Raw genomic sequence first — 7,583 nt, 5'->3', positions numbered from 1 at the left:
ACTGAGCCACTCAGGCGCCCCCTGAGGCTGACTTAAAAACAGATGTGCCTCTGACCCTCCCAGAGTCTTCATTTCTTTTTTTTTTTTTTTTAATATTTTATTTATTTGACAGAGAGAAATCACAACTAGGCAGAGAGGCAGGCAGAGAGAGAGGAGGAAGCAGGCTCCCTGTGGAGCAGAGAGCCCGATGCGGGACTCGATCCCAGGACCCTGGGATCATGACCTGAGCCAAAGACAGAGGCTTTAACCCACTGAGCCACCCAGGCGCCCCAGAGTCTTCATTTCTTTCCACAGGTATGTGTATTCCAGTTCAGAGAATCCTGGTCTGATTTTATCCCCTTCCCAACTAGACGTTATTCCTCTACGCAACCTGCATTCGTTTAGTTTTCCTACCTGTTCACTGGATTCTTTGTTCACCATTCTTGCACTGGAGATCTGCTTAGTTATTCTTTTTCTTCTTCTTGAAGTACATCCTTCGGTGGTGATCTATTCATAGTAAATGGGATCTGTGTTCTGAAAATATCTTTAAGTCTTTGCACTAAATGACAGTTTATAATTTTAGGTGAATATTTCTTCTCAAAACTTTGTATCATTCTGTTGTCTTCTAGCTTTATTTGTTGCTGTTGAGAAGTCAAGTTCTGAATGTTTTTCTTTTTAGGCAATTTTTCTTTGTCACATTTAAGACCGCTTTGTCATCCTGCAGTCCCCCTAGAACACTGTCCTGTTCATGATCTGTGTGCTCCCTAAATCCAATGATTCCCTACTACGATGAGATCTAGAAAAATTTCAGCTGTTATTTAGTTTTGCTTCTCTTGTGTTATCTTTGGAACTCCCATTTTATATAGATTCAATCTTTTTCACTCTATCCCCCAAGTCCCTTAACGTCTTTTATTATTTCCCGTGCATATTGGTGTTTCTTCTGTACACTAGGTAATGTATTCTTGGTAATCTTTTACAGGTTTTAGTTGTTGTTGTTTTTTTTTTTAAAGATATTATTTATTTGACAGAGAGAGATCACAAGTAGGCAGAGAGGCAGGCAGAGAGAGAGGAGGAAGCGGGCTCCCGGCAGAGCAGAGAGCCCGATGTGGGGCTCGATCCCAGGACCCTGGGATCATGACCTGAGCCCAAGGCAGAGGCTTAACCCACTGAGCCACCCAGGCGCCCCTAGTTGTTGTTTTTTTAAAGATTTTATTTATTTGACAGATACCACAAGGAAGCAGAGAAGCAAGCGGGGAGGTGGGGGGGTGGGGGGGGATGCAGGCTCCCTGCTGAGCAGAAAGCCTGATGCAGGGCTCGATCCCAGGACCCAGAGATCATGACCCAGGCTGAAGGCAGAGGCTTAACCCACTGAGCCACCCAGGTGCCCCAGTTTTTTGTTTTTTGTTTTTAAGATTTTTATTTGTTTGTCAGAGAGAGACAGAGCACGTGTAAGCAAAGGGAGCCACAGGCAGAGCAGGCTGGGGAGGAGCAGGCACCCCGATGAGCAAGGAGCCCAATGTGGGACTCGATTGGAGGACCCTGGGGTCATGACCTGAGCTGAAGGCAGACGCTTAACTAACTGAACCATCCAGATGTTTATCTAGTTTGTTTTCTTTGGCAGTATTCCATTTAACTGTTTAACTTACCCATTCTATTTTTACTTTCAATGACTTTTTCCACTTGCATAAGTTTATTTTTTTTCAAATTTGCCTGGTCATAGTTCAATGACTTTTTTTTGCTTGCTTGGCTTTTTTTTTAAAAAGATTTTATTTGACAGAGATCACAAGTAGGCAGAGAGGCAGGCAGAGACAGGGAAACAGATTCCCCACTGAGCAGAGAGCCCGATGCGGGGCTCGATCCCAGAACCCTGAGATCATGACCTGAGCTGAAGGCAAAAGCTTTAACCCACTGAGCCGCCGGTGCCCCCAGAGAGAGGATCTCAAGCAGCCTCCACACCCAGTGCACAGCCCCACTGTAGGGCTCAATCTCACAACCCTGAGATCATTACCTGAGCTGAAATCAAGAGTCAGATGCTTCACTGACTGAGCCACCCAGTGCCCCTGTAACCCCCCCTTTTTAAAAGTACATCATACCTTCATTTCTCTAAATATTTTTTTAAAGAAGATTTTATGTATTTGACAGAGACATCGAGAGAGGGAATACAAGCAGGGGGTGTAGGAAACGGAGAAACTGGCTTCGCATTGAGGAGGGAGTCCAGTGTGGCGCTCGACCCCAGGACCCAGGGATGATGACCTGAGCCAAAGGCAGACGCTTAACGACTGAGCCACCCAGGCATCCCTTCTCTAAATATTTTAGAGCAAAATCATTTTGTATTCTGCATCCAGTACTTCTGGTATCTTTAGTACTTAGTTTTTAATGGTCTCTCATGTATAGTGGCTTATTTCCTTATGTTTTGTTACTTTGGGTTGTGAGCTCATATTTGGGTGTGTTTTAGTACTGGGAATCCTTTGGAGGTTTCAGTTAAGGATCCATCCCTAAAACAGCACCTATGTTTGCTTTTGCCAGGCACCCCAGGGCACTATTAACTGAGAGCCACTTTCATATTTTGATTTGCATTTCTGAGGCTTCGATGATAGCATAAATCTGAACTCTAAATGATGTGTATGGGGAAACTTGTGGTTTAGTATTCTCATGGAATGCTTCTTTCCCACCAAGAGCTAAGATTGTAACAGACACATTTCCTTGTGGCAGGCTGGACTTTGTTTTTTTCCTTTCACTGAAGGAATAGCTCTTTGAATATTTCAGCTATATGGGGGAATCTAAATTTTAATTCCATCTCTTGCTCAAGGTTGTATCTCCTGTCTCCCATGTAGTGTTTCTAGCCAAGGTTCTCATGTGTTTCTTTTCTTCCTCTGAAAGATGGGGCTAATAACAGTACCCACATTATGGAGATGTTGTACAGTTAATATTTGTATGATACTTACAGCAGGGCCTGGCATATTATAATCAGTTGATAAATATTAGCTTTAGTGTTAGCTGTTATATTTTTCACCAGTTGGCAGATGGCCTTAGGGAACCAATGGCTCCAGTGTTCTTTCATTTTGGTCCTTAAAGATTCCCCTCTTTCTGTAAGTTTGGTTACTTCTTGTTATATTTCATCAAGCATTCCTGGGTGTTTAATAGAGCTTGTTTTTTAAAGAATATCAAATCATCTATATTGCCGGAAATAAAAATATCTTTGCTGTACTTAAAAAGACATACGAACACAACTGGTTGCAAAACCCAGCTTCACCTGATTCTTGATAGTTAGCTGAGAACATGGGTATTAAAGATATGGTCATTCCCTTGGCCTTTATTTGCCATATGCATGTTAATTTTTTTTTTTTAACAAAGTTCTTTTTTTTTTTAATATTTTATTTTTATTTATTTGACAGACAGAGATCACAAGCAGGCAGAGAGGCAGGCAGAGAGAGAGGGAGGAAGCAGGCTCCCCGCTGAGCAGAGAGCCCAATACGGGGCTTGATCCCAGGACCCTGAGATCATGACCTGAGCCGAAGGCAGAGGCTTAAACCACTGAGCCACCCAGGCGCCCCAAAGTCATGTTAATTTTTAAGGTCCTTGAATTTTGGCAAACATAATGGAATGAAAAATGGTACAGAAATGAGTAGAAAGGGCAACATCTGAAATTGTCAAGTGAGAGTTTATATAACAAATGTGTTTAGGGAGACGGAAAATGGTTAGTTTAAAAAAAAGTGGCTTGAATACTTTTTAAGAAAATCTGTTAATGAAATAAAAAATAATTTAAAGGACAGGTACTAAAACTGGGTAAGTTGGTTCTACCCTGAATTATTTGTCCTCATGGAAAACAATGTCATGACAAAGGATAAAAACATGGAGAAGGGGTAATTAGTTCAAGTTATTCATTGTTTACTTTCATAATAAAAAAGTGGCTCAAATTAAAAGCATCAGCTCTGTGTGTGTTCATGTGGAACAATGTCTACATATATCACATGGAAAAAGGCAAGAGGCAATAGAGTGTACAGATTATGATATCATTCTATAAAAATACATAAGCTTGATTATGCAGAGTATCTCTGGAATGATCCACAGGAACTGGAAACAGTGGTTTGACTTTAGGGAGAATAATTCCCTTTTCACTGTCTTTTGTAGGTTGTACCATGTGAATGTAATACTAAGACACACACACACATACACACATACAACCAATATCATTTTTAAAAGGATCCCACAATATTGTCTGTACAAGATTTTTTTTTTTCTCAAGGATAAGGATTCTCAAAGACTCGAAAGCTATTCATTCTTAAAAACCATGATAGCTGCTGCAGTTAAGAACTGGATGAAGTTGGCTATGAGGATGATGAGCTCTGAAAATCAGTGTTATTATCCAAATAAAAGTTAAAATAGGGTGCCTGGGTGACTCAGTCCATTAAGCGTCTGCCTTTGGCTCAGGTCATGATCCTGGGGTCCTGGGATCAAGTCCCCCATTGGGCTCCCTGTTCTGCAGGGGAGCCTGCTTCTCCCTCTGCCTCTGCGCCTCTATCTCTCATGAATACATTAAAAAAATAAGTAAATAAAATAAACCCATCTTTCTTTAGAGATCTTTTTTTAAAGATTTTATTTATTTATTTGACAGAGAGAGATCACAAGTAGGCAGAGAGGCAGGCAGAGAGAGAGGGGAAAGGAGGCTCCCTGCTGAGCAGAGAGCCTGATGCGGGGCTTGATCCCAGGACCTGAGATCATGACCTGAGCCAAAGGCAGAGGCTTAACCCACTGAGCCACCCACACACCCTAGAGATCTTTGATGCGTATTTCCCTGACACATGAGGAAACTGACCACTGGATTGCAGACCTCTGAAGTCTGCTACCTAACATAGAAGCTGACCTCTTAGCAAAAAAAGCCTACTTGTTAAAAGTTCTACCAACAGCAACTTACCACTTCTTTCCAAGATTCTGGGCATTGTTCATTTACTAATAAAGTTACTTAAAAATGTAGGGAAAATAACTATACACCAACAAAACTGGGCGACCAAAAATAAAATGTTAAGTTCTAGAAACAGGGACACCTGAGTGGCTCAGTTAGTTAAGCACCTGCCTTTGGCTGAGGTCATGATCCCAGGGTCCTGGGATTGAGTCCCCCATATGGGTCCTTTCTCAGCAGGGAGCCTGCTTCTCCCTCTCCCTCTGCCTGCCACTCCCCCTGCTTGAGCTCTCTCTCTCTCTCTCTGACAAATAAATAAAATCTTTAAAAAAATTCCTAGTGGGTTGCTGGAGGGGAGGGAGGTGGAAGGATGGGGTAACTGGGTGATGGACATTAGGAGGGCATGTGATAGGGGCACCTGGGTGGCTCAGTGGGTTAAAGCCTCTGCCTTCGGCTCAGGTCATGATCCCAGGGTCCTGGAATCGAGCCCTGCATCGGGCTCTCTGCTCTGCAGGGAGCCTGGCTTCCTCCTCTCTCTCTGCCTGCCTCTCTGCCTCGTTGTGATTTCTCTCTGTCAAATAAATAAAATATTAAAAAAAAAAAGGAGGGCATGTGATATAATGAGCACTGGGTATTATATAAGAGTGATGAATCACTGACCTCTACCTCTGAAACCAAAAATACATTATATGTTAATTAAAAAAATTCCTAGAAACATGCAATCTTTCAAGATTGTATCATGAACAAATAGAAAATGTGAATAGACAGATTAACAGTAAGGAGGATGGAGCAGTAATGAAAAATCTCCCAACAAACAGAAAGTCCAGGACCAGACAGTTTTACTGGCGAATTCTGCCACACACTCAGAAATTTAATACTGATCTTTCTCAAATTCTTTGAAAAAAACTAAAGAGAAGGAAAAGCTTCTAAACACATTTTACCAGGCCAGCATTACCCTTATACCAAAACCAGAGGACACCACACGAAAAAATTACAGACCAATATCCTTGATGAACAGATGCAAAAATCCTCAACAAAATATTAGCAATCCAAGTCCAAAAATACATTAAAAGGATCATATAACATAATCAAGTGAGATGCAAGGATGGTTCAACAATGAACAATGGTTCAACACCTGCAAATCAATCAATGTGATATCCCACATTAACAAAAGACAAACCATATGATCATCTCAATAGATGCAGAAATAGCATTTGACAAAATCCAACATCCATTTATAATAAAAACGTTCAACAAAGTGGGTATAGAGGGAACATAGCTCATAAGGAAGTGTCATATATGAGAATCCTATATATAGCTAACATCATACTCAATGGTGAAAAACTGAAAACTTCTTTTCTAAAATCAGGAACAAGACAAGGATGCCACTTTTATTCAACATAGTATTGGAAGTTGCCATGGCAATTAGGTAAGAAAAAGAAAGGGATCCAAATTGGAAAGGAAGAAATAAAACTCCCACTATCTACAGATTTTATGTATATATAAAGAATCTACCAAAAACACAATTAGAACTAGTAACTGAATTGTTAGTTGTAGGATACAAAATCAATATACAGATAGTTGTGGCTTTTTTTTTTTTTTTTTTAAGATTTTATTTGACAGCGAGCAGGAGGAGTGGGAGGGAGAAGTAGGCTCCCACTGAGCAGGGAGCCCAACGCAGGGCTTGATCCCAGGACTCTGGGATCATGACCTGAGCCAAAGGCAGACACTTAACCAACTGAGCCACCTAGGCGCCCCTTGGTGGCATTTTTATACACAAATAACAAGACGTCAGAAAGAGAAATTAAGAAAACAATACCAGGGCACCTGGCTGACTCAGTTAGTAGAACATGGGACTCTTGATCTTGGGATGCCAAGTCTGAACCCTGGATTGGGTGTAGAGATTACTTGAAAAAGAATGAGAACACTTATTTTATTTATTTTTAAAAGATTTTATTTTTTATTTGATAGAGATCACAAGTAGGCAGAGCAGCAGGCAGAGGAAGAGGGAGAAGCAGACTCCTCACTGAGCAGAAAGCCTGCTTTGGGGCTCTGTCCCAGGACCCTGAGATCATGATGTGAGCCAAAGGCAGACATTTAATGGACTGAACCACCCTGGTGCCCTGACAAGACCATTTACAAATTGCATCAAAAAGAATAAATTACCTAGGAATAAATTAAATGAAGGAAGTGAAAGACTTGTATAATGAAAACTGTAAGATGCTGATGAAAGAAACCAAAGAGGACACAAACAGATGGAAAGATATTCTGTATTCTTGGAATACAGGATTGGAAGAATTAGTTTTGTTAAACTGCCCATAACACTGAAAGTAATCTACAGATTCAATGCAATACTTATCAATATTCCCAATGGGATACTTCACAGAACTGAAATAAATCTAAAATGAGTATGGAACCAAAGCAGTCTTGGGAAAGAATGATAAAGCTGGAGGTATCAGGCTCCCTGATTTAAAACTATACTACAAAGCTACAGTAATCAAAACAGTATGGTATTGACACAGAAAGAGACACACAGATCAATGGAACATAATCAAGAACCCAGAAATAAACCCGCACACACACGGACATTTAATCTATGACATAGATTAGACATACATACAAGACAAGAACATACAATGGTGAAAGGATAGTCTCTTCAATAAATGGTGTTGGGAAAAATGGACAACCACATGCAAAAGAACGA

The sequence above is a fragment of the Meles meles genome, chromosome 18, assembly GCF_922984935.1.
Source record: "Meles meles chromosome 18, mMelMel3.1 paternal haplotype, whole genome shotgun sequence".
Classification (NCBI taxonomy): Eukaryota; Metazoa; Chordata; class Mammalia; order Carnivora; family Mustelidae; genus Meles; species Meles meles.
Note: the sequence above shows the minus strand (reverse complement) of the source record.